At 51.8% G+C, this 27,996-nt stretch overlaps 1 protein-coding gene across 5 annotated transcripts in view; it reads right to left on the minus strand.

The window, feature by feature from the left end:
- The window catches only part of CAMTA1 (calmodulin binding transcription activator 1), an 898,980-nt gene that overhangs the window by 302,266 nt on the left and 568,718 nt on the right, over nt 1–27,996 (minus strand). The gene's annotated exons all lie outside the window — the stretch shown is intronic.

Here is a 27,996-nt window from a genome sequence, read left to right on the forward strand (position 1 = left end):
CAAGAACAAGAACAGGGACTTCCCCGGTGGTCCAGTGGTAAAGCATCCACCTTACAATGCAGGGGACGTGGGTTCGATCCCTGGTCAGGGAACTAAGATCCCACATGCCTCAGGGCAACTAAGCCTGTGTGCCACAACTACTGAGCTCGTGCACCTCAACTAGAGAGCCTGCATGTCGCAAACTGCAGAGCCCATGTGCTCTGGAACCCACGCGCCACAACTACAGAGCCCATGCACCCTGGAGTCTGCATGCCACAACTAGAGAAGAGGAAACCTGCATGCCACAACTAGAGAGAAGCCCGCGCGCCACAACGAAAGATCCTCATGCCTCAGCGAAGATCCCGCATGCCTCAGCGAAGATCCCGCGTGCCGCAACTAAGACCCGACGCAGCCAAAAGTAAATAAAATAGGACTTCCCTGGTGGCACAGTGGTTAAGAATCCGCCTGCCAATGCAGGGGACACGGGTTCGAGCCATGGTCCGGGAAGATCCCACATGCCACGGAGCAACTAAGCCTGTGCACCACAACTACTGAGCCTGCGCTCTAGAGCCCGTGAGCCACAACTACTGATGGTTGCGTGCCTAGAGCCCATGCTCCGCAACAAGAAAAGCCACCGCAATGAGAAGCCCACGCACCGCAATGTAGAGTAGCCCCAGCTGGCCGCAACTAGAGAAAGCCCGCGCATAACAACGAAGACCCAATGCAGCCACAAATAAATAAATTAATTTAAAAAAAAAAGTAAATAAAATAAATAAATCTTTAAAAAAAAAAAAGAGCGAGGACATGATGGGTCGTGTGGAGTGAGTGCTTGCAGACCATGGGATGCGGATGAGGGCCGCAGACTGAGCTGAGTGTGGGTCACGGAGGCCACTGGTGACTGTGACGTGGGAGCCCCTGCAGGGCTTTGAGCAGAACGGTGACCTGATCCCACCTACATTTGAAGGTCAGTCTGGCTTCGGTGTTGAGAATTGATGGAAGGGACAAAGGAGGATGGTGGCCCAGACCCAGGCACCCCTGGGCGTGAAGAACCAACAGGACTCACTGACAAGGGGGGACGAGGGCAGCAGAGGAGGGGAGTCAAGGATGGCGCTCAGGTGCTTGGCCTGAGTCTGGGAGGACGGATTTGCCACTGACCGAAGACTGAGGCTGAGTGGGTGCGGGAGAGGCGAGGGTCAGGACAGATGACAGTTGAGACATTTACTAGACAGCCAAGTGCAGCTGTGGAGCAGACAGCTGGACGGTCAATGGGACATTCTGTAGAGAGGTCTGAGCGAGGGATAAAAACATGGGGGAAGCAGCATAGAGATGGCGTTTCAAGTCTTGGGGCGGGAGGAGGTCACTAGGAAGTGAGTGTCAGCGGGGCAGGAAGTGGGCACCCCCGCCCGCCATCAAGATTGGGGGGAACAGATCCTGAAAATGAGCAACCGGAGAGGTTGGAGCAAGGCCAGGAGAAGGGGGTGTCACCAAGGCAGGGCAGTGCATCAAGAGATGGGGGCAATGGACTATGTCAAAGCCTCCAAGACAGGCCGAGAAATGACGAACGGTACTGCGGGGGGAGGGCAGGAGGTAGGGCCTAGGTCTTCAGACTTGGTTTCCCAAGTCATGGGAGAAAGCTGGCTTTTTTCTATGGCAACATTTCACCCAGCCTTATTTGGATCCTAACACGGGCCACGATTCCCTCTCTTCACCAGCGCTTCCTCGCAAATAGAGGCCAACGAGAACAGCCACTGTCAAGGGTGGCCTCAGCCTTCTGAATCGTCATTGTCATCAGAAAAGCCCCCTTCCAGTCTACCTTGCTTTAGGTCTTTAATTTAATTCTAATTCTTTAAAGACCAGTGCTTCTCGTAAAGTCAGTGAGCTGCCTCGATTGACCGGAGCATGGGCGCCAAGCACAGTGGATGCAGGCCCACCCAGGAGCGGGGCTGACATGCACGGCCCGCCTGAGTGCAGGACGCACGGAATGGGGGCTGGGAAGATCCGGAAACGTCCCTGTACCAGTTCTCAGACCCGATCAAGCCACTGCATCACAGAGGAAACCTTGTGTTTTGTGTGCCAGGACCCAGAGGACCAGGGCAGCTTTGCAGGACTGAAACTGCTGTCCCCAGGCCCGACACAGCCCCTCACACGCTGATCAGTCCCGAGGCAGCAAGGCATGGGAAGATTCATTCTGAACCAGCTGGCTCCTCGTCGTGTGGACCGAGGCAAGGTCTGCTTCCTAGACAACCAGGCAACAACTAGGTGAGGTTAGGACCTGTTACACGATCTATTTGCTTCTCCAAAAAGACACTAAGGTGCACCTATGCCCATCCTCCCTGTGTGTGCATTATGAATCCAGGCTTTACAGGGTCCAGAAGAAATTCTCCTCTGAATCCAGCATGGGACAAGGCTAGCAGACGACTCTCAGCAGAGCACCTTGCTTGGGTCTGGACCTCCCTGGGCTTTACCTGGCACCTGTGTCTGATGCTTTAGGGAGCCCGCAACCTCCACAGCCCTGGCACGTGGGCGGTAGGGACGCCCCGAAGGGGTCCACTCTCCAGGGCACTCAGGTCACGAGTTCTTCTTCAACCCGAGCCCAAGTACATTCAGGAGCCTGTGTCCTGGTCACACCTGTTCTCCAGGGCCTCCTCTTCCTCTGTGGGTGACATCACCTTCTCCTCTTGTTTTCTTTCTTATATTTGCAGAGCAATTTTATGGTTCTTAAATCTCTGAAGCCGTTGCTGACTCGGGGGTTGTGGTTTAGCGTGTTCTGACACGAAGCCATCTGACATTCTCCCACTCCACACCCCACATGGGCTCCTGGCCATCCAGAGGCTCGAGGCGGGGGGCTGTGGTGGCCTAGCCCCTCACTCAGCGGCTGTCAGGGACCACCTCTCTGGCCACACGTGCAGGGATTTTTCCAGGGGCCACTTTTGGGGTCTCTGGCTCTTCTCTGTGCTGTCCCTGTGTTTATCCCATCCAGTCTGTACTGAAGAAAATCCTAGTCCTGTCTTTATCCCACCCCGCCTTACGGAAGAAGCTGACTGTATTTCCTGCTCACTTGCAAATCATTCTACATTCCTTCAAGGAGGACAAAGCAGTGAGAGAAAAAGCTCGAGCCACATCCTCCCCCCTTTGTTGAAACAGAAGCTTCTAGTCGCCCTCCTCTCCAAAGTTCCTGTCCCGAGGCAGCGGCCCAGCTCCCGTGGGCAGGGTGGAGGCTCCTTCCTGGGCTGTTTTTCACGACCAGGTCCAGGCTCAGCCCTGCTCCCAACGCCCTACAAGGGCCTCGCTGGCCCAGATCCACACCTGCACCAGACTCCCCACGTGGCCCCAGCTTCCAGTTCTGATGGCGTCGGCTCCCTCTCCCTGAGATCCCACCCCAGCGGCCCCGCCCCCCGACAGGTACTCAAGGTAATTAGGCAGGAACACGTTATTGAAACCCTATGCGTGGGATTGTGCAGCAAAGTCACCAAAATCCATTTCAGAAGGGTTTGCTCGACCAGTCTTTCTTCAGTGAATCAAATGCTTAGCAACCACATAACTGTCTACCTAAGTGCCCAGCTGGGCCGGGGCTCTGGGTTAAAAGTGTGACCGAGTCCCAGGAGCGGCCGGTTGGGGACTGAGATTCGGAAGTGACACGGGCCTCTCTCCCATTTAACCCCGCCCAAAACACCCCCATCTCAGGCAGGTGCATCTGCCCAGGGGGTAGTTTCTGCACAAACAACTCAGAGATAAAACCGACAGAAACTCAGGTGAGGTGGCCTGAAAAGCCCAAAGACCTGCATCCGTTGCTGGGGCAGCAGTGGGCTATCTGGCCATCCCTGTGCGCGAGCATGAACGGGTGGCCGCACAGGTGAGCACCGGAAGGTGAAGGGAAAAGGCAAAGCCAAGGGTACCGCTGGCGACACAAGCACATCTTCCAAGCACCCGTTATAAAGAGAGTCTTTCAAACTCTCCCTCTCCTGGCTGCGTTCTCAGACTTTGAGAGTCGCCCTGTAGGACGGCGTCTGGCCTCATGTGCCGTCTTTCAGGAACACTCAGTGCTAATTAGCTCCAGAGCAAACTGGCTCCCATCAGCCTCCTCCTTCGTTTCCAGACTCTGGGGTTTGGGGCTCCTGGTGCCCGGGTGCCGTGAATGGTGGGCCATGCTCTCTGGGGCCACTCCCTCCACACCCCAGGTCTCCACACAGACCCCCACCTGGGGGTTCCCCTTCCCATTTTCCTGGTCCAAAGGAATCTGGAGACCAGACAGGGTTTGCTTATCATGGGAGGAATGGGCACCACCCAGCCGGTGCAGCTACAGAAGCCCCAGCTCCGCACTCAGGCAGGACCCTCGAGCCCTACAACTGAACCTCTGTCCTGACTGCTCTCCACACCTCACACTGCAGTTCTGAGGTGAGGGGTGTGTGTCCACCATCAGCTGCAAAAAGTTCCCACCAGCAGGGGGCTGCGTGCAGGGTGACGCTCCCTCCTGGCCCCTGCAGCTGGGAGGCACCGTCCCAGCCAGCACCCAGGTTCTTATCCAACCCAAGTCACGTTTGTTACGCCTCGGGGTCCCGGTACGGGGCTAGTTCTGTCCTGTCATTCATGCAGGCTCCACACGCACCCACTGTGGTGTTATCCCCATTTACAGATTAGGAAACTGAGGCTCAGCAAAAATAACGAACATGTCCAAGGTCAAAGCTTGTTGTAAGTGAGGCACCAGGCTTTGAGGCTCATCTTGGGGACCCCAAGTCTGGTACTGTTTTGGGGACACATGGTTCCACTGTGGAGTCGGGAGGTGGCACTGGCTGATGCAGAAACTATGTGGAGGCCACAGCAGCAGGTCAGAGGGAAGGGGGGCCTGGGAACTCCTTCTCCCCCAAAGGCCACCCCCAACAGCAATTCTCACCTGTCACCTGTAGTGAGCATCAGGTATAATAGGCATAAAGTTCAATGTTGCCCCATCTTCAGGATATTTTTACCTCAGCTCAGCTGTAAAATTAACGGATAACTTATCGTTGTACTAAAAAGACCTTTATTTTATGCCGATCATTAATGAGGAGGCCTCACACTCCAGCCTGGTTACAGAAAGACCTGAAATTGCTTATATCAATCTCTTGGTTCTGCAGGGATTGACTTTCTCAGAATATGTTTTAAATTGTTTTCCAAAGGAAAGGAGGCCTGTGTAGGAAGGGGCTGGCAAATGAGGTGGCCCTAGATGTCTCAGGGCCTGACTTCTGACAGGGAACCCTTAGCAAGACTCCTGGGAGACCCCGTGGGGAGCCAGGGCCCTCAATCCAAGGATGGGGTCCCTGGAAACCCTGAGGCACAGACGTCTCCCCCAACCAGACCACACGGAGGATGCTGTGGCCCCTCTGACCCGAGAGCTCAGGTTCTCAATCAGCTTCGTGCTCAGCGCCAGGCTGGCCTTGTGGGTGAGCAGACAGAGGGCCGTCGCTGCCTCAGGGTGTTCACCAGCCTCTTGGGGAAACTGGAGGGTCATCGACTCCAGGGGACGTTGGAAGCCAGTCTCTAAATCCACGTGGAATTGTTCAGAGTGCGGTGGGGGGCATCGCAGGGGGCTTTTGGAGAGGGGCAAGTAGAAGGGTGAGATCCACACAGCAAAAGCGAGAGGGAACGGAATTCTTAGGAATAGGGGAGCAACCCAAGGATGGGCTCAGAAACAGGACCAGGACACGCTCATGGACCAGTGAAGCCACGGGCTGGACCAGAGCACGGGGGGTGTTGGGGAAAAGTAAAATGAGGACAGAGGTCAAAACTGCAACATCAGATAAGGTAGACTTCAGATCAGCGAGTAAAAAATGAGGCCAAATAGATACTTTATGATGTTAAAGGCCGCAATTCCCAGTGACGATACAACTGCAACCTTAATAAAGCAGAAATTAAAGAAGAAGATTGGAAAAGTAGAAACATGCTAATGATAGAAGACTTTAATTCCCCTGCTCAGTCCAAGATAGATAAAGAAGACAGAAATATGTGAGGACAGAAATATAGAAGACTTAGCAAGATAAATCGTAATTATTGAATAGAAAAATTACAAATGCATAATTACCCTCTGACCCAGCAAGCCCACTTCAGGAATTTATCCTCCAGATATACTCAAAATACAAAATGACATACGCAGAGAATTATTCCCCACCATAATGTTTCTCATAGCAAAATATTGGAAACAATAATAAATTATGGTACGTCCACACACTAGAGTATTACGCAGTATTAGAAAGAATGAAAGAGGAAAAAACGGGAAAGTTCTCTATGTACTATGGAAAACATTTTCTGGGATGTACCATTAAATGACAAAGCAAAGGTTCATCATGGTGAATAAATAAATGGGCAAGAAGCGTAAGAAAGGGGGAAAGTAAGAACATATATTTGCAGTTGTACATAGAAATATTGGAATAATGCAATATAAATTAATACAAGTTGCAACATACAGCTTTTTATAAAATATCATTTTGAATTTTGAACCATTTGAATATATTAATGTGGTCGGCAGAACAATGACCATCCAAAGATGCCCACATCCTAATTCCTGAAACCTGTGACTATGTTACTTCCTGGCAGAAGGGCCTTTGCAGATGGGATTGGAATTCAGGACCTTGAGATGGGAAGGTTATCCAGGGTCATCCAGGTGGGCCCCACGTAATCTAATGAACCTTTAAAAGGAGATACTCTTCTCTGCTGGGGTGAGAGGGAGCTGAGACTATGGAGGAAGGGTCAGAGAAGTGCAACACTGCTGGCTTTGAAGATGGAGGAATGGGCCACAAGCCAAGGAATGTGGGCAGCTATAGAAGCTGGAAAAGGTAAGGAAACGGATTCTTCTCTGGAGCCTCCAGCCCTGCCCACACCTTGATTTTAGCCCACTGAGACCCGTGTCAGACATCTGACATGTGGTTTCAAGCCATTACATCTTTGGTAACTTGTTACAGCAGCAGTAAGAAACTAATACAATTAAATATTTTTTAAAAAATTACATAGGAAACATCAAGAAGACATTTTTGGCTTGTCCCGCTGGTCTGGCTCAGACATCGCTGATGGTAAGAGATCCCTGGGTCAAGGCTGAGTAGGTGCACAGCTCACTGGCATGCCCTCACCTTGACATCCAGAAAGGCCCATTGTGGGTCCACCTTAGGACCTGGGGACAGGTTGAGAGCGACGGGTCTGGATACCCCAGCAAGGAGCTGCTTTGGGTGGGGTGTGGTCCTCGAAAACAACTTTGTCCTATGGACTACTCTCACGCCCTATGGTCACTTGGCAAGTGAGGCCAGACTTAATGGAGAGACAAGTTTGTTGCTGAAGAGTTATAAATGGTGCTTTGTTCTGACAAACAGCTTTTGACAGTCTGCCTGGAGGGCCTGCTGACAGCCGGGACGGGATGGAGTAAGCGACTCACAGTCTGGCTGAGCCCAGAAGGTGCCCACGGGTCAGTCCTGACCAGACCCTTTTTGGAAAAGCCAGTGCAGCCCACAGAGCTGCAGTGGGAGGGTCAGTCAATGTGGCCAGCGCTTCCAGGGAGGCTGGGACCCCAGGGGGGCGGGGGACAGCCCTGGTCAGCACAGCGTCCAGAGGCGGGTCCATGGTTATGGCAGGATGTCAACAGGTCCAGGTGGAGGGGTCATTGGTGGAATGGCCCGGGGCTGGGGAGGGAACCCAGAGTGCCCAGGCCATGGCAGCAGGGGAGGAAGAGCTGCTTGGACTTCCTGGGTGGAGCTTTAGTTCCCTAAACCAGAGAAGCAAACACAATCATCGTCAGGGCTGAGGTGCGGCCCATGTGGTAGCTCTGGCATAAACACCAGGACAGGGAGCCCTGGCCCCGCTGCCCTCGTGTGATCATCTAGAGGTCACAGGCTGCTTGTCGCCCTCACCCAGAGGCCTCTCTGGGAGCATAAGGGTCTGGCCAGATGACTTAAGGACCAGGGCTTTGGGGTCATGACCAGCTCCTACTCATCCTTAAAGGCCTAGCGTCATCTCTTCCAGGAAGCCTTCCTGGGGACCTCTCCTCTCCCTAAATGCACCTGGAGAGATCTCTATCATTAGACTTATCCACCTTGTTATTCTTATTTTTGCGTCTGCCTTTTTCACTAGGTCATGAGCTTCTGCAGGGTTCATACTACTTCCCATTCATCTTAGTATCCCCAATACCTAGCGTAGTACCTGGCACATAACACATGGTCACTCATTCATTCATTTATTCCACAAATATTCTTTAAGCACTTACTCTGTGCCGGGGACTATTTTGTGAATGAAAGAATCATGAACGGATGCCAGTTCACCTGCCCCATCCCCACGGTGGACGCTTTGAGAACATTTCCTACTGACAGGGTCTGGGTCAGGGTGCTGTCTGAGCGAGGGACCACTCATGAGGCTGGTGTGATGGATTCTGGACTTCTCTTCCAATTTCAACAGTGACGTCAAGTGTGGTGCCCCAACTTCTCCCAGCTCCTGCTCCCCATCTCCCTGCCGGCTTTACCCACTGGTGCTCACTGCCAACCCAGCAAAAGCTCCTCCCAAACTGACTGTGAACCTCAAAGAAAGGAGAGGAAGGAGAAGCTGGGGACCCCAAGAGAGACAGGGCATCACTCTGGACAGTTGAGCCCCCACATTGACCAGGGCATCTGATGGGCCTGTGACCACAGGAAGGAATTCGACACCCTCCTCATGCCCATGGTTTGGAGGATGGGGCAGGTCACCAACCCCGGTGAGGAGACAGTACCAGCGGTCACTGCCGCCGGGCAGCTGGCAGGTGCCAGGTGACATCATGCTGCTGTGGCAGAAAGTGAGGAGGGAGGGCTCCCAGGGTCTCCCAGGTGGGGGTGGGGCACAAACAAGGGAGGTCCCCGGGGTCTGCTGAGCCCAGTGAAAAAGTGGCAGGAGGCAGCTGTCTCCTGCCGCCATCAGTCCACCCCCCTACACACATCCACTCTCCCCAAGATGTAAATGCTAATGCCTGGGTTAGTGAAAAGTATAAAAATGACTGGCTCTCAACCATGTCAGACCACCCATGCCCGAGCCCTGAGGCTCCTGCTGCCTTAGTCCCTCATCTTTGACACTCCTGGGAGCGATGGGAGGGCAGGGGGCTCGATCTTGGTTCTAGAGGGAGGAAAACTACAGCCAGAGGCTGGTGACTCAGAGTCAGGCGCCAGGATGATACCCTAGTGACCCAGCTCCCAGGCTCTGCTCCTGGTGCCGAGGAGACAGCCTGGGAGGGGGTGGGGAGGGCTGCACGTGGAGCCCAAAAGACCTGAACTCAGCTCAATACACAACAACCAGAAATCAATCGCATTGCTATACGACCGCAGTGCACAACTAGAAATGGAAAAAAACAAACACACACCAGTATCATTTATGACAGCAACAAAAAAATACCAAAAAAGTTAGGAATAAATCTAACAATATATGTGTAAGATCTATATGCTGAAAACTACAAAACGCTGGTGAAAGAAATCAGAGAAGACCTAAATAATTGGAGACGTAGTCCATGTTGATGAATTGGAAGACTCAAGAATGTTAAGATGTTAATTCTCCCCAAACGAATCTATAGATTCAATGCAGTTTCAATCAAGATCCCAGAAGGATTTTTATTTTGGAGAAATCAACAAACTAATTCTAAAATTTCTGTGGAAAGACCAAGGGAGTGGAAGTGCCAAAACAATTTTGAAAAAGAAGAACGAAGTTGGAAGACACACACTACCTGATTTCAAAACTAACTATAAAGCTACAGTAATCAAGACAGCATGGAATTGGCAAAAGTATAGATATTAATAAATAGAGTCCAGAAATAGGACCATCCATACATGGTCAATTGATTTTCAACAAGAGTGCAGTAGCAATTCAATGGGGAAAGGATAATCATTCCAATAAATGGTGCTGGAAAAACTGGATATCTATAAGCAAAAAAAAAAATAGAACTTTGATCCATACGTCATACCATATACAAATATGAATGCAAAATAGATCATAGACATAAATGTAAAACCTAAAACTAGAAAAAGCATAGAAAATCCTTGTGATCTCGAGTCAGGCAAAGACTACTTCAATAAGACTTCAAAAGCATGATTCATAAAAGAACAAATCAATAAATTTGACTTCATCAAAAATAAGAATGAACATCTGTTCTTTGGAAGACACTTTGTTAAAAGGATAAAATGATAAGCCACAGACTGGGAGAAAATATTTGCAAATCACATATATGATAAAGGACTTGTATCTAGAAAGTATAAAGAACTCTCAAAACTCAATAGTAAAAAAATAATAAGAAAACAAACAACCCAAGGAAAAATAGGCAATAAAAATTTGAACAGCCATTCCCCCAAAGTAGGTATAAGTATGGCCGATAAGCACAAGAAAAGATGCTCAACATCATTAGTCATTAGGGAACTGCAAATTAAAATCACAATGAAATACTACTAAACATCTCTTAGAATAACTTAAAAAAATGACAATACCAAATGCTGGCAAGATTATGGAGCAACCAGCTGCTGATGGAAACATGGAATGGTAGGTTTTTTGGAAAGCAGTTTGGCTGTTTCTTAGAAAGTTAAACAAATTTACCAGATGACCCAGCAATTTCACTCCTAGGAATTTACCCAAGAGAAATAAAAACTTACGTTTACACAAAAATGTATGTGGATGTTTATAGCCCTTTACTTGTAATGCCCCAAACTGGAAAGAGCCCAGATGTCCTTCAACAGGCAAATGGTTCAATGAACTGCCATGTATCTGTACCACAGAACACTGCTTACCAATACAAAGGAATCAACTGTTGATACACGCAATCACGTGCAGGAACTTCACAATCATTATGCTCAGTGAAAGAAGCCAGACTCAGAAGGCTACATACTGTATGGTTCCATTTATATGGCACTCTGGAAAAGGCAAAGTTCTGGAAACACGTCAGGGGTTGGGATGTGGGGAGGGCTTGAGACACAGGGACATTTTTTGAGCCAATGAAAAAGCTGTGTCTTGATTGTGGTGGTGATGATACGGCTGCATGCATTTGCCAAAGCTCTCAGGACTGGACACAGAAGGCAGGATTTTACTGTACATTCATTGCACCTTGAGAAGTGCAGGAGACCAAGCCCTTTCAGGCCATGTGACCTGGGGCAAGTAACTCAAGTCTCTCTGAGCAGTAATTTCCTTATCTGTAAAAAGGGGATAATAAAAAAAATCTAGGGGCTTTCAAGGATCAGTGAAATGTGTGCCTATGTGCTCCGTGTAAAGGGTCACATGAAACATCCAGATACTTGGATGCAGGAAACTGTCCCCAGCACCAGGGTACCAGCTGGACATGCCACCCAGGTCCTTCCCAGGAGTGAGCACAGAAATGACCATCTTGGGAGAAATGGCTACTCCTTCCTGGCACCTCGGGCAGTGTCAAGATGCCTGGCCCAGGCCCAGGCAGAGGTTCTCAACGGCAATGTATGACGCCACCGGCCTGCAGGCTACCCATCGTTCTTTTTCTTTATAGACTTGGGGGGATTCATTGGAATCCCTCATTCTTTCTTTGGTACCAAGTACTCACCATAGGGTGGGGGTCCTGCCAGGAACTTGTCATAGACAGGTGTCTATGTTAACTATGCTTTCTTATTTTCTGTATCCTTGAGGCTCTGGCCTCTGGGGCCTTGCTGACCTGACCTGCGAGGGACCACCCCCTCCAGGCCTAGCTCCTGTATAGCACAAGAGTGTGCCTTTCATATGCAAACCAACCAATCCAGAGCCCATCCTTAGAACCACCTCCTCTCTCTGTCTCCAGGAAGCAATATTTCTCTGCCCTAATCATCCCAGGGCCAGTATCAGACAGCTTGGACGGTTCCTCCATCCCAGAGTCCACTGAAATCACTCAAACTGGCCGATCTTAAGCCTGCCTACCCTGCCTTGACGATTCCTTCCTGTGGAAACCACGATAAAGGCTCTTGCCCACATTTTCCTCCTGTTCCTTCCTCCTGACCAATCCTGGTGCTTCCCCATGTGGCCCTGCCTGGCATCCTGATTCTAGGGATCTGTGAGTAGAAGCTTCTCTACCACAGTCATTCCTGTGACTGTGTGACCTACCATGCCTGATTAAAACAGATCCTGGGAACACATTAAAACAACGTCTGAAGAGTAATCTGCTGACACAGGCATTATTATCACCTCCATTGTATACAGAGGGAAACTGGGGCCCAGAAAGGAGACATCAACTGCAGGGTCCCAGGGCTGGTAAGGAGCAGGGTCATTCTTGCAGCCTCGGTCTGTCTGCTTCCCAAAGCTGGCACTTGCACTGCAGCTGGCTCCATGGACAGCCACAGTGTGTGTCATACAAGCAGTGGCACCCACCGCGTGGGTGCAGATGGAACACGGGGAGGAGGCTGGTGTGGAGCGTGGAGCTGGGGGGCCCACCTCCGGAGGCCTCAGAGTGCACGTGGGCATGTGAGGAGCCGGGGTGGGAAGGGACCAGCCCTGCACTGTCCTTGGGCTCTTGGCTCTGCTCTACCTCTTCTCCTGCACCCAGAGCTGCATCCCAGGTAAGGGGCAGGTAAAGGTGAGTCCCTAATTCAGGAGTGCAGGCCAGGCAACAGGTAGGTCTACAAAAGCTATGCAGATGCTAAAATAGTGGACGGTGATAAATAGTGCCTGTGTGCTTAAATTAGTTGCCCAGACTTGGAAAGCAAGCCTCCCTGCAGCCGTGGGACCCCCAACTGCAGCCTCGGCTGACCCTGCCCTGACCACTCCCATCTGGGCTAACCATCCTGTCTTCTCCTCCAAGGCTTTGGAGGCCCCCAAGTTTCTCCTACCTGCATCCTCCCATCCCTTGGCCTCCCCCCGCTCCCCTGGGAACCCTGTGCTTACATTCCACCCTTTCCTGTCTAGACCACTGCGAAGGGCTTTTGTCACCTCCCAGAGAACAGGCGCTCCCACCCTGGCTCTCACCACCACCCCGCCCTACCAAATGCTAAGTGAGATCAATTACCCACCCACAAGCTGACCACACGTATTTCACTGGAGCCCCGTTCAGCCTCGTGGCTGCCAGTGTGTTTCTATGAGACCAGTCGAGGGCGAATCTGCAGAGAAGATGGCACTCTGCTCGGCCAGAGGTGCTCAGGTGGAGCCACTCCTCTCTGCCATTCTCCCCAGTCCGGTCGGAGAGCCAGCTGCCTACAAGAGATGCCAAGGGAACACGGATGTGCTGAGAGCAATGGTCTGGACACCTGAGCCCTCTGGGGCCCAAAGAGACCCGGCAGGGGCTGTGGGAGGGAACGGGGGCAGAGCCCAGAAGCAAAGGAAAGGACCCTAAAGGGATGCACTAGAAAGAGTGGAGCCGGGGCCAGAGGAGAGGCGGCTTGGAGCCAGGGGAGCATCTTCTTCAAGCGCCTGAGGGCCCATCTCGTTACAGAGAGTAGATACCAGGGATGCCCTGAGGGGCTGAGCCGTGCAACAAGGGGCGAGCAGCCACACAGAACCCCCCACCCTCACGCCCCCCCTTTGGTCCGCCTGCCCCTCCTTTCACTTGTGGAGCACCTGTCCAGTGCTGTGAGGCTGTGTGTCCCTCCCTGGCCGCACTCTTCCGGCAGGGAGACAGGCCCAGGCAGAGAGAGCAGCCTTGTGTCCAGGACATGCCGACCGACCAGGGAAGAGTGGGTGCAGGGGCCCGAGGCCCTCCAGCCCTGCTCTGGGTGTCTGGCCTGGCCAAGGGACTGGCCTCTAGGCAGGAAAGAGGAGCTGCCAATGAGAAGAAACAAATGGCTCCACTGGACCCCCAGTTGCAACCAGAAGAGCGTTCCCAGCTGGCACGTCCTCAGCGGGAACTGGGCGCTGTCCCCAGGCCGCGGTGGCCGGAGAGGCAGGCTGGTGGCCAAGCCCCCTGGACTCAGACGTCCAATGCCAGGACGTGCACCAGGGCCCCAGGACGGTGCTTCCAACCAGGGCTGGGCTCCCGGGCTGGGCCACCTCCCCTTCCAGCTTTCCAGGACCATCCCTCCCAGGACGTTCCTTCCAGGAAGAGAGAGGGGGTTTTTTTTTTGTTTTTTTTAGTTTTATTTTTTGGCCACGCCACGCGGCCTGCGGGATCTTAGTTCCCTGACCAGGGATCGAACCCGTGCCCCTGCAGTAGAAGCACAGAGGCTTAACCACTGGACCGCCAGGGAAGTCCTGAGAGAGGGAGTTAAGGCTTTCCCATCCGATGACACGAACGTTCCAATTTTGTGAACTGAGAGTGCTGCTTACTTTCACGGTGACAATGATGACCACAGACACAGCCACGCGACACCCATCACCTGCTAGAGCTAAACGTTTCCTGTGTGTTATTCCACTGAATTCCCACAGGGACCTTATGGGAAGGGGACTATATCCCCATTTCCCAGATGAAAAAACCTGACCCTTCCAATGGCAACTTGCCCCAGGCTAGTGGCGGGGCTGGGAGCTGAACCCTCCAAGGTCAGAAGTCACAAAGGCAGGCAAGTATCCCCAGCCCCAGGGATGGAGGAGGCAGCCCTGGGGGAAGAGTCCTTGCGGATCTGAAGCCCCCCTCATAAATGGCCCCAACAACAGAAAAGGGCTTTCCAGGCACTATCTGCCAAAAAAAGCCAAGTGAGCGGGAGGGAGGAGAAACGCAATAAAAGCAAAGATAAATTGTGTTGAAGACAAGATGGCAGGAAGATGGATCTCGCTGGAAATTCCTTCTGACTGGACTCTGAAAGGATCAGAGCAGTTTTCGTCCCAAGATTAAGCAAAATTCTTTTCCGTCATAACCTCCTACCCCTCTGTGTCCAATCTCCTGCTCTCATTTCTATACCATGTGCCTTTTAAAGTCTATTTTGCAGCTTTCTGTCTGTGTGCATTGGGTGAAGGACGCTGCCTCTAGCTTGTGGAGCCCAGAGACCTCATAGCCTGGCTTGGGGGGAAACAGAGAGCAGATAGAAGTGGCGGTTCTTAATAAGGGATTGGACCTGGGATGTGGAGGTGAGGAGAAGTTAGGATTATGACGTCTCCTGGTTGGGGACTGAGAGGGTAGTGATGCTGCTATAACTATGGGAGAGAAAGAAGTCGGTCTTGGTGGTGTTGGTGGCAGGGGGCTTGGAGGATGGGAGGTAAGAGGCTCTGGTCTGAGCGTGTTCAGCGAGAGGGCCTGCAGCACACATGGGGGCGGGGGGCTAGGGTCACGAGAGTGGGGGAGATCCTCCCAGGGTCAGAACATGGAGAACCTGGGAAGGAAGGAGGCCAAGGGCAGGGTCCTAGGGCACCTGGACATCGAGGAGAAGCCAGCAAAGGAGACTGGGAACCAAAATGGTAGCAAGATAAGCGGGAACCAGGAGGTAGCATCGTGGAAACCATGGCAACGAGTCTCCAGGCATAAGTGGGCAGCACCACCAAACACCACGGAAGGACACACCAGCGAGGGCTGAAAAGCCACTGGACTTGGCGGTTGGGAGATCTCAGAGCGCCTCCGGTGGCCTGTGTGGGGCTGGAGCGGGAGGAGAAGCCACATCCACGGGAGCGGGGTTTTTGCACAGTATCTTGTCGACTCTTCCGCCCGGGGGAACGCTCTGTCTTATTTCTCTGCAGCCTTGGGAGGCCGGCTGAGATGGTCACCTGCTGCAGGTGGCAGAGCCGGCAAAGGTAGGGCGGGGCCTCCAAACCCGTTTGTCCCCTGTCAGAGTGCAGGCAGAAGTGCGGGCACCGCCGAGCAGGAGGCCTAGGAGAACGGAGGAGGCCAGGGAAGAGATGAGGAGAGGCCCCAGGAGCAGGGCTGAGGACCAGCCACAGCTGAAAACCACATGTCGGGGCCGGGCCCTCGGCAAGGCTGGCATTGCCTCCACCCCACCTCACTATCAGGGAGGCTTAGGGGCTGCAGCCTCCCAGAGGACGGTGCCGCGTGCCAGCCTTTGGACCCTGCCTCCCTCTCCTGTGCCGAGCAGCTCAGCTGGATGGCGGCTGAGGTTCCTGAGGTCAAGGGGGTCGGCGGAACCCCACACGGGCTGGTCACTAAGCTCTGCACCATGGGTCTGTGACATGAACTCAAAACCATGTGGACGATTCAGGGCAGACTGGTCCCGATGGAAAGATGGGCTCAAAATGCAGCTTTCCGGACAACAGGTCACCTTCCGGTGCGCAGCGTCCCCCAGCCCATCACAGGGCCGGGCATCAGTGCCTCTGCTCGACAACGGTCACCGTGAAAGTAGCTTCCCCAAGGGGTCTGCCTTTAGCTCGCGCACGGTGTGCAGGAGCCTCGGGGAGGGAGGACAGGCTTCTGAGGGGCCCTTCAGAGGGAACTCCGAGGGAGGCTCGGGGGTATGATGCCGGGGGGTGCCCAGAGTCGTGCGCAGCCCAGAACCTCTGAGTGAGCGAGCCTCGGGCACGTGGAAAGACGTGCAAACTGCACGGGACGGTGCAGAACCGCTGGCTAAGCCCCGGGTCTCCAATCAGACAGTCAGAAGCACTTGGGGCCAGGAGGGCAGGATGTGGATGGGAGTGGCGGGCAGGGTGGGGCCCGAGCTGAGCTTTGGGGGGAGGACAGGGGGTGGGAAGGGCACCCCAAAGTCGCTTTGGAAACTGGAGAGTGCTGACCCCACAGGAGGGGTGAGTACGGCATCAGCTCAACGCACGTCCAGGTCATTGCCCGGCCGAGCACCTTGGGCGGCATCTCCAAGCGGCCGGCGTGGCCTCACCAGCGCACGTCCCTGGGGTCTGCTCTTCCTCCTTGTGCAGCTGCCTCTTCAACTGCCCGCTCCGGGCTGCGCAGTGGCCTCTCAGGACCCTCCCCAGCCTGCCTGGTTCCCCTCACTTCGAGTACTGGCGTGTGGGCAGGAAATTTAAACATCACAGACATCCCCACAGAGATGCTATCCAAACAGCAAGGCTCAAATAAACATATTAAAGTTGAAATGTAAAACGCCTGGAGCAAATGTCTACGCAGCTTTATTTGTTCTGGAAATATTGCTTGCTGCTGCCCAGCTAAAATCAAGTGTCCTGTTAATAGCAAACAGACAACAGGGGCAGGGGTAGAGTAAGCGGGGATGGAGGGCAGGGCCCTACTGTCAGGGAGGCACCAGCACCTCCCGAGGCTGGGAGGCCCCAATGTCCTCCGGGTAGAGTACGGTCTCCTGCAGCTGGGGCTCACCGCTGGGAGTCCCGGGTCCATCCCCGGCCTGCGAACAGTCCCCAGACAGAGGTACCCACTGTGGGGACAGGCAGAGTCCCACTGTGGCCTGGGATGTGGTCAGATGTGTCCCCGGAGTCCTTTTACCCCTGGCCACTCATGTCTGGTCATAAAAGATCCCAGCCTCACCTGCTCCGTTCAGCCCCTCTGGATGCAACATTAGGGACCATGGGACAGATTCAGGGCTCCAATGAGGGTGTGAAGAAGGCTGGCGGGGCGGGCCTTTCACGGCTCCCATCCCAGGACTGCGGTACGTGCCTGTGGGTATGCAAAGCGCCAGCCATTTCTCCTTGGACCAAGCATTCTTCATAAATGAGAGAGCTAGACTGGCAGGTGTCCCAGGGACCACCCCGTCCTGACAGCCTATGGAATGGCCTTCTGGCCAGCCCGCCTCACACTCAGGGCCTGGGGGTCGCATCAGGCCCTGAGTTGGAAATTAAGGCAGCAGCTTCTAGGTCAGGAGGGGCAGGCAGGGGTCCTGGAGAGGGAGGCTCCCACAGGGGATGAAGCCCCCTTTTAACACAAAGGCTACTTAACCACAGATCTCAAGTCTTCAGAAGGGCTTTGAGAAGGGGGCGTCCCCCAAAGGACAGTAGGGGGCACCAGACCCCCTGAGAGGCAGGGGACAGGAGACAGAAGCTGCTCTAAAGGAGGCTGAGATTCGGGGAGGGGAGGCAGGTGTCTGTTTGTTGGGGGCAGCCAGGAACCGGAGGCCAAGCAGCTCAGGGTCCCTGCCAGGCGCCCAAAGCCACAGCCGTGCGCCTCCTGGTTAACAGCCCCGCGCATCCCTGGTCGCACACTGCAGTGACTGATGGGGTTTTATGGTCTGTGATTTAGCACACCTACACTTGACTATTTCTATCCTAATTAAATTAACAAAAAATTAAGAGTGACAAAATGGCAAAGATGTGCTGGTTTACCTAATGTGTGCCCTTGCGGCTTAAATGGGCACAAACTCCTTTTAACTTTGAATGAAATAAAGGGAAATATCAGGCATTTGAGCTACGGGTTTGCTAACAAATGAGCACTGGATCAGCAGAGGCTCTCCACGGCCCACACACTCATTTGTATGGATCATCGCACAGCGCTGGGGCCTCCACTGCAGTGTCGAAGAACCAGATCCAGGCACTCAGGACTTGCACCAGCTGAGGGCCTCAGCCCTGGAGGATCCTGGCCACTTTCTCTCCATGAGAAGCAATGATTACACACTGTGCCGCAGGCGGGCTTCTAGACTGCTGAATGGAGCCATGCCTGCCTTTTGATATACTGTCCCCTGCCCCCCACACACCCTGCATAGAAGCCTTCCCATGGAGGTTTCCAGAAAGGGGAGCCACAGCTCTCCCATGCCTCCTCTCCCTTTCCAGGTCCCACGTGGGGAGTAGGGGAGCAGACGAGCCCAGCCCTGCAGCCCAGATCCCTTTTGCTAATCCACTGCATTTACTCTGCCCTGCGGTCGCCTTTGGATGTGTTTGCTCCATGCCATACTAGGGGAATGGAGGCAGAGATTCTCTCTGTTCCTCTCTGCACACGCAGCACCAAGGGTAGTGGTTGGCACACAGTGGAGACTCAATAATCCCGTGCAATCAACATCATCATCACCACCATCTTCCTCCTCTTCCTCAATGTCATCATCACCCTCATCACCATCACTCTCATCCTCCTCCTCATCAATGTCATCATCATCATCATCACCATCATCATCATCATGTCTCCTCCTCTTCACCATCTTCCTCCTGTTCCTCAATGTCGTCATCACCATCATTATTACCATCATCACCTTCACCATCATCATCTTCATCCTCTTCCTCCTCATCATCAATGTTATCAGCATCAGCAGCAACGTCTTCAGCATCTTAAGCCAGCACTTATATCGCGTTTACTCTGTGCCATATGTTATTTGAAGTGCTTTAAATGTAGTAACTTACTTTAATGCTCTCAATAACCCTGTGAAGTAGGTATACTATTATTTACCCCCATTTTACAGATGAGAAGACTGAAGGGCAAAGAAGTTAGCCCATGTTGTACAGGATTAGTTAATGGGCTAGTGAGAGACAGAACCAGGATCTTAACCAGTTTGAATCTCTCTGTCTTAAGGGTTCATGCTCTAGGTCACTATACTACATGGTGTTCAATGACTGAGAAAGATTAAATGAATAAATAGGCATGTAAGTGCATGCATGAACGTTCAACAGATGTCAAGGAGCCTTAGGGAATAAAGGATGCTTTTCTCACTATTTATATTTGGCAACAATGTCCATCTTGGCCCTCCTTCTTCCTTTCCAGTGGCAAAGGTCTCAGTTTGTCAGTGATGTAGGGTTGGGACCCACACTCTTGGGGCACTGTGTGTTTTTGCAGTGCCATTTGTAAGTAAGCGCGTCCTTGTTTTGTGATAACGTGATGACCTTGCTTCTTTGCCCCATAGAACGCCAAGCTCCATACAAGCAGGGAGGTGGTATGTCTGTTCATCACTATATTCCAGTGTTTAGCACAATGCCTGGCACATAGGAGGTGCTTAGTAAATAGAAACAGATTGTAGAAATACATGAACTAACAGGCAAAAGAGAAGCATTTCCTCCAAATTTCTTAGACTCACCATTGGAGATATATATATATATATTCATTCCTATATCCGTGTGTCCGTGTGTGTGTGTGTGTGTGTGTGTTTGTATGTGTGTGTGTGTGTTGGCTAATAAATCACTGGAACAAAGTGGTGTGTACTTAATGTTTTATGTCAAATGTTGTTTCTCTTTTATTCTTCCCATGTGCAAGAATGTGTATAAACATAGGAGAAATGAAGAGAGCACTGGATTTGATATCAGAGGGATGCATTGGGTCCTTGGGACAGCCTCTCTACTGGGGGGCCAAGAAGACCTAAACACTGAGTTACTGTGGAATTTAAATGTGGCCAGGTGTGTAGACATGTTGTGTAAACTACAAAGTGTAAAATAAATTACATGGTTTACCAAGTCCCTATCCCTAGTAATGGAGCCTGGCCTCAGACTGAAGAATTAGAGGTTGTACTTATCCTGGGAACGATGATAATTCTCACCATTTGTTGAGCCCTTGCTTACAAAAGGCCCTACACTACACATTGAAGACATTCTTATGTATTCTTCATAACAGCCCTATCAAGTACCAGTATTTACCTAATTTTATGGATAAAGGCATGATATTCAGAAGGCAGATCCTAATTCACCCGAGGTAAACTACTAGCTTGCATCTAGGTCTCTATGGCAGAGACAGCCATCTGCACCTCTTTATCCATTCTCTTCTTCCTTGAGTACTAGAACCCCCAAATTTAATTGGGCAAATGGTCATCCAGAATGAAGACTACATTTCCCAGCTTGTTTTGCAGTTAGATCTAGTTGTAACTGAGTTGTGGCCAATGGGAGATAGGTAGAACTATTGTTCTCCCCTTTCTTGCTGCTGGAATGTAGGCACTATGGCTTGAGCTCAAGCAGCTATCTTGTGCCATGAGGTGGAAGACATGTATTAGGATGGTGATGCTGGGTTACGGGAAGCCAAGACTCTGATCAGCCACCAGCTGCCATGCCGGCTCCGGATTCCCTAACCAAGCTTTTCCAAGGCAGGGAAATCAAACTATTCTATTTAAGCCATTGCTGTTTTGGGGTTTTGGTCACTTGCAGCTGAACTTCTCTTAACTAATATGGTCTGTCTGACTCCATCGCACATTGTTTTAACCACTTCCTTTAGAAAGAGGCTTACCTTCATCATCCTTCCAAGACCTCAGGACATTATGACAAAGCCCGTGGCACAGTGTCTGGCTCAGACTGAATGCTCAATAAAGGCCAACTAGCCACTGTTCTCAATGCTCTAGCTGCTGCTGCTGCTATGTGCAAACATGTGCCCCCTGAGAGTTTTGTTTAGCAATCCAGAGTGACTGCATCAAGTTGTTGGGCGGGCAAGACAGTTTTCATTAAGCCCAAAATGCTCACCCTGTCGGGCATCTGAAAGGAGGACCCTGATTTCAGCTCCAGAAAGAGTCCTCAAACTCTTTGTACCAATTGTGTATTTATGCCAGAGTCTTACTTAGGCGTGATGGAATTAGGCTATAAAGAGGGAGAATTTTTTCAGTTCGGCAACCCCAGTGGAAGGGTGGCCAGAAGCGGTGAAACGTGACCTCACTGGGCCACATTTTAAGGACGCCCAAGGAGAGGGACATGCCAGGCAGATGGACGCTAACTTTCTGAGCTTGCAGGAAAATGAACCCAAAGGTCTCTCGGAAAACTCTTTTGCAAAAACCAGATTTGCATATAAATAATGGACATGTCAGAACATATGATGTCTGAATTTTGGTATTTATCCTAAGAGCTGAATGTACAGTCTGTAATAATTTTCTCAAATTCTAGACAAGCTTCCACAGATTCTGTCCTCAGCACCGGCTTTGGGCAATTAATTAAATTGCCTTTTTCTTTCCCAAAGTGGTGACTGCTGATTAAGAATTGCCCTTTCCACCCCGCTCACTTTGGTGGCCCTTTTTCTGCCTGGCTGCAGCTCATCAAGTCTCTGCTAGAGAACACAAGACAGACAGACGCGGAGAGGCTTTCTCGGCTCCCAGATGGTGTACAGTTTGAACAGTGAAAACTCAAGGAAACATTTCCCTGGAAGGAGAGGTGAGGAAAGGCAAGCAGGAAAACTGAAAGATCAGAGTGAGGAATCATAAACAGAGAGAGTAAGAAGTTCAAGTCCCCTTTCAGATGTCCACTGCCCTTGCCTTGCCTTCTAGGGAATTCTGCTGACAGAGGTCCAGAAGCACTTCAGAATGCCCTGATGAGAACCCAGCAGGAGGAAGACCCATAGATAGAGAAAGTGCTTTGTTTTACGGTTCCCTGGGCACCAACACCAGCAGACTTTTCTGCCACCAGCTCGAAATATGAGTTGCTGGTGTTTGTTCCCAGCTCCCTGAATTTAAATTACATCACCAAGGAAGAACCTTCCTGAAGGAAATGAATCTCTGCAGATACTGATCCCTCGCAATGGACTTCAAATTGTAATAAAAATATAACTTGAATGTTAAAGGTGAATCTGAATTAAGGATCCTATCACCTGTGTTGCTTCACACCACAATAAAAAAAAAACAAAAAACAACTTATTTCACTGCCAACAGCAAGTCTCCTGCGACACCTCTTTGAAAACCAACTATTTTTGAAAGCCAAGTTAGAAAAACACATGTGCTCTAGGGTATAAAGAAAGCTGCACTGTGTATAAAATGTAATACTGAGAGGTAGATCTTAGTATATTGACATTATAAAAACCGGGTAGCAATGGGAAATAATATTTTTACAAAGGTGGCAAACATAAATGCCAAACCTGCAGGCACATTTATAGACCCTGTCACGCATTGTGGCATTTCACCACCAGGGTGCTAAAAAGAGCCGGGCAAGGAGGCCCCCCGTGGTGCCACCCGAGGCACACAAACCGCTGTCAGAGCGCCTCTGCGGGTCGGGCACCGGGGCTGCCTGCGCACGAAGGGTGCTGGAGGAGAGTTTGTGTGAGACGTGAGCTCAGGAAGGGTGGGAATAAAGTTGTGTCAGAAAGCCAGGCTTTGGCCCTGGGGATCCTCCTCTGAGCGCCTACAGAGCCACGAGCCTTCCCACCAGTTCAGTGCTGACTCGGGCTCGGATTTTTTTTTTTTTTAATTGATGTCAAATTCACATAGCATAAGATTCACTATTTTGAAGCGTGCGGTTCAGCGGCATCAAGCACACTGGCGATGTTGCGAAACCATCAGCATTACCTACTTCCAAAACAGTTTCATCACCCCCAGAGAAACCCGTCCCTGCCTGTCATGTTCTCCCCCTCCCCCTCCCCACCCCTGGCAACCACCCATCTGCCTTCTGTCTCTGAATTTACTTATACTGGAGACTTCATAGGAATGGAATTGTAGAATACGTGACCTTTTGCGTCTGGCTTCTTTAATCAGCATCACTTGTTTGAGGTCATCCATGCTGTAGCATGTGTCGGTACCTCATTCCCCTTTATGAGTGAATGATGTCCTGTGGTATGGAGAGACCACATTTATTTATCCATTCTTCAGTGGAGGGACATTTGGTTGCTTCCACCTTTTAGCTCTTCCAATTATTTAATGCAGCTTTGTTCTCTCTTTGGCAGAGCAGAGGGGGTTAGTTCCACATAAGCCCACCAAGCTTCATTTGCTGAATGAATAAATAAAGAGAGGGTGCTCAAGGGGACAGATTGAACGCCTTTTGGGCATTTATTCCACCCCCCGCCCCACTGTGTAACAATCATAACAGTTGGGGAATTTCCTCTTACACCATCTTCCAGGATAGGCTCAGATGTGATTGAGCCAGGGGTTGGCAAACTTTTTCTGTAAAAGCTCAGCTAGGACATATTTTGAGCTTTGTAGGCAATACAGTCTCTGTTTACTGTCTCAATTTTGCAGTCATACACAATATGTAAACAAATGGCTATGGCCATGTTTCAAAAAAACTTTATTTACAAAAGCAGAGGCAGGCTGGATTTGGTTGATGGGCCATGGTTTGTCAACCCTTAGTCTAAACTAATTGCATCTTCTCAGCCACAGTGATTGGTTCCAGTGGTCAGGTGACCTAATTGATCCAACCAGAGTGAAGCCCAGAACTTTTTGCTCAGTGGTTTGCTTTTTTTTGGACACTGGAGTGTGGGTTTGTAAGGCCTGAAATACCTACAGCCGTTTTATTGACATGAGGAAAGCCAGCCAGGGATACAGAAAACCCAAGGAGGAGGGAAGCATTGAGAAGATCAAGAGAACATGACCAGAGTCTTGATCAAGCCATGCCTGAAGCCCCCTCTTTATCTGGACTTTCACTGCCTAATGTATATATTTTGCCCTTACACATTTATTACTTGTTTCTCTCCCCATTATGAGGATTTTGTTAATTGCTATATTCCTAAAGCTTAGCACTTTTTAAGTGCTTAGCAAAAATTTGCCAGATGAATGAACGCTTGGAGATTTTCAGATCTCTCCTGAAGCAAAGGGTGAAGAGAGGGGGAAATGAGCCAGACAGCTCACACTCCCCTGTGAATCCACCAGGCGGGTGCTCTCCATGTGCTGGGACCGGGCTGGGGGCTTGCTGGTGGTGCCGCCCCGCCACAGCAGAGCCTTCTTCAGAACGGACGTGCAGCAGGGGCCAAGTCTGTGATCCAAGCTGTGATCTCATTCACAAGAGCCTTCGGACTCGGGTTCAGGATAAAGCAGCCCCGGGGAGCAGCACCCATCTGAGAGGTGGTTTCGTTCATACGGGCAGGTGGTAAACAATGCTGGGCAGAAACTGGCTCTTGTCTCCAGGGCAAAAACGGTACCAGGTCCGGAGAGCAGACGGTGCCTACAGTCAGATGGACCTGGGGTAAAACCCTAGCTCCGTGGGGCTACAGTTTTTTCCTCCTCTGGCCTGGAGTATAAGGTGGGTCTGTTCACCCCTACCTCTTAGGAGGGCAGTACGATCAAGGGCGGACGCGGTGGCAGGGATGAACACCGTCCCTATCAACCCCCTGCACCCCCATGAGCTTGCCAGCACAGAAGGACCAGTTCGCCCCGTTGTGGCCTGACTCTATCAGGCATCCCCTCTGCCCCCTCTTTGTAGACCAGTTCCAGGTACTGGGCCAGGGTCACCAAGTCGATGGCACACCCCGCCTCGCGCTCAGGTGTGGTAGCAGCACGCGTTCCTCCTTAGCCCTGGAACTGGCTAGCTTCATTCTCGCAGTTGAGGACAGAACACAATGCAGGGCTTTCACTTAGGTGCTTCCCAAGCAGGCAGGCAGCTGTCAATGCTGGACAAGCACACAGGCCCGGCCAGAGCAGAGGCCCCGTGCTGTCCAGGGATACCCAGACCCAGCTGGGTGATGGAAGCAGCAAAAATAAATTCATAATCAAATAAATAAATAAAGAGTTGTATTCTTGCTATTCATACTTCTGCAATTTGAGACATTTCTGCACTGAAGTGGCCAGGGTGCTGTGAATAAACAAGACCCACGGGAGCCCTTGGGTGACCTTGAAATATTTATTCGGCTTCCCCATTAGCGTTTTAAAAGTCAAGGACGCACGGGCTCTCGGTCCAAGGCAGGCAGGCCCCCTGGTAGGGCTGCTCCCGAAGGAAGGGCCCACTTAGGACAGCAGAAGGTGGGCCCTGCCCTCAGCCCCCCAACTCCATCCTCCCAGGGCCCTCTCCCCTGGACCCTGTCTCTGCTGACAAAGGGGGGCTTGGAGAAAGCTGGTCCTATCGAGATATTTGCCTTAATCAGTGGAAAGACCATAATGGTGTGAAACATCAGACACTCAAATTCACAAACAAACCCAAGTCTCACGACTCTTGCCCGGAACTGGGGCCCCCGTATTTATCACCATCCTCCGGTGTGGGTAACCACGGGTTCCCTACCTGGAGGAGCTGGGGCTGTGAACTGGGGCCAGGCCTGTGCGGGGAGCGGGGAAGATGCATCATGACGGCCGAGCTCCTTGGCAGACCCGCCTGTCCCTACCGGGCGCAGCCCCTGCGGCTGGCTTCTTCCCTTCTTCGCCAATACACTTATTTACCTGCATCCACCTCAGACCCCCAGTGGCAACCAGGGAGCATCCGAGTCCAGGTTGCCGTAGCAACAGTTACTCTTTGAAACAGGATTTTGTTTCCGCTGGGTGAGGTGACCCAGCGCCCCGTCAGAGTCAGTGGGCTGTGGTCGACGGTGGGTGGGGGGCAGTGCGGTGGCCAAGGACGGGGCTGAGTGACCCCTTGCCAGCTGCTTGGAGGCCGAGGACAATGGCCCTGCTTGCCGAGGTGTCTTCTCTGACTGTGCCCCAAAGTGCCCCTTCTCACAGAAGGTCTCCTCGGCTCTCTCAGCACCCCCAGTGGAAATGACCCAGGCCACAGACTCATTAGACCTCTGCTTCTAGAATCTTCCAGAACCTTCTAGTAACACACAGCTCTACCAAGGAGCCCCTCCCTGAAAGCACACTGCTGAAAACACAGGATGCAGGGAGGAAAGGAAACCGTGTTGCATCTCTGGTTCACGCAGCTGGGCTGGTGGCTACCTGCCAGTTATTTAGCATGAATGTGGGCTAGTGGGTGGGCCCAGAGAATGCCCCTCCCTTCCTAGGGTCCTCGATTGCCTCCTTCTTTTTTTTTTCTTTAATACATATTTACAGGCATACCTTTTTTTTTTTTTTGGCTGCGTTGGGTCTTTGTTGCTGCGCGTGGGCTTTCCCTAGTTGCGGCGAGCGGGGGCTACTCTTTGTTGCGATGGGCGGGCTTCTCATTCCGGTGGCTTCTCTTGTTGCGGAGCACGGGCTCTAGGCGTGTGGGCTTCAGTAGTTGTGGCTCGCTGGCTCAGTAGTCATGGCGCACGGGCTTAGTTGCTCTGCAGCATGTGAGATCTTCCCGGACCAGGGATCAAACCTGTGTCCCCTGCGTTGGCAGGTGGATTCTTAACCACTGCACTACCAGGGAAGTCCAGGAGCCTCCTTCTTAACCTAGGAGCCATTCCACCGATACGTGCAGAGCCTCTGTCCCGGGGAATGCCCGAAGACTTCTCGAACCTTCCCACCTCCACCCAAGTGAGGCTGAGACGGAGCAAATTGCTTCTGTGTTCAGGAGAAGCAGGTACTCAGGGTTTTCTTGCTGTTGTCAGTAGCCCCTTCCATCTCTCTATACCTGCAGCCTCTGCCGGCTCCTTTCCTGTTTGCCCCAGGATCGCAACAATTCCCTTTTATGTGGAATGTGAAAGTTCTTCCATTTCCAGTTTGAGGCTATTACTCTGATTTCCCCTCTCTCAGCAGTCCGTGAATTTTCTAATATGGAGAAAACAAGGTGCTGTTATGTGCGCGCGTGTGCACACACACACACTCACAACTTAGCCCAGCCCTGAGTGGTGGTATTGAATAACGGCTCTATTAGAATTGCATCTCCGAGGGGGAGCAAGGAGTTTGGACAGGGCGCACCCTTGCTGTCTGTGCTGAGGTGGGCGGTTTTCCCTCAGGGACCCAGCTGCTTCCTGGGCCATTTGTCAGTGCCACGTGCTAACCCGAGGCTGCGGTTGACAGCGCCAGCCGAGAGGCAGGCTCGGGCCACCTCCCTCGAAGGGGTCACCGGTCGGGACCCCTTCCCGCTCTTCTGGACTTTGCCAAGCTCAGATCAGCCAGTCACCCCTGTTCATCCCATCTGTGGGAGTGTTCTTTATTACCCCGGGAAACTGAGGCTGTCCAATGGTGAGGGAGGAATAAATCATGGTTCTCAGCTAAATGGAGTAGTGTGGATCTGCTGCAGATGCTGCCTTTTCTCAGCAGTGCAAATAATGAAGAGTCCATGCGCTGAGGACAATGAAATGAGCCACTACACTACTGATGGGGTATTTGTACAACTCTATGAGTTATGTTTCAAAACCAGGCTCTATTAAAGATGTAGAACCCTTTTCAGAAGCAAAAAGACTAATACTGCTCTCCAAATAATTTATAAGTTTCCCCACAAGGCGGACAAGCAAAGTTGTCTGGAAGCAGGCAGTTGTTGTTTGGGGTAGGGGGCGAGGAGGACTGAATCCACAGACAATCAAATCCTGCCCTTGTCTCCTTACACCGCAGCTTTGCCGGTGGTCTTCAAGCCCAGCGATTTTGCCCCCCACCCCTGCCAGGAACACTTGGCAAAGGCTGGAGACACTCTTGGTTGTCAGGACTTGGTGGGGGAGGTAGAGATGCTCCAGCGGGTGGAGGCCGGGTATGCTGCTGACCATCCTTCAGTGCACAGACAGCCTCCGCTGCAAAGGCTCATCCAGCCCCAAAGGTTGACGGTGTCAGGGTTGAGAAAGTCTAGACTAAAAGTCCCTGTTGCATTTCCTCCTGCTGGCTATGCAGGGGTGTGCAGGGAGCCAGCCAGGAC

Source organism: Eubalaena glacialis, chromosome 3 (assembly GCF_028564815.1).
Source record: "Eubalaena glacialis isolate mEubGla1 chromosome 3, mEubGla1.1.hap2.+ XY, whole genome shotgun sequence".
In the NCBI taxonomy this organism is placed as follows: Eukaryota; Metazoa; Chordata; class Mammalia; order Artiodactyla; family Balaenidae; genus Eubalaena; species Eubalaena glacialis.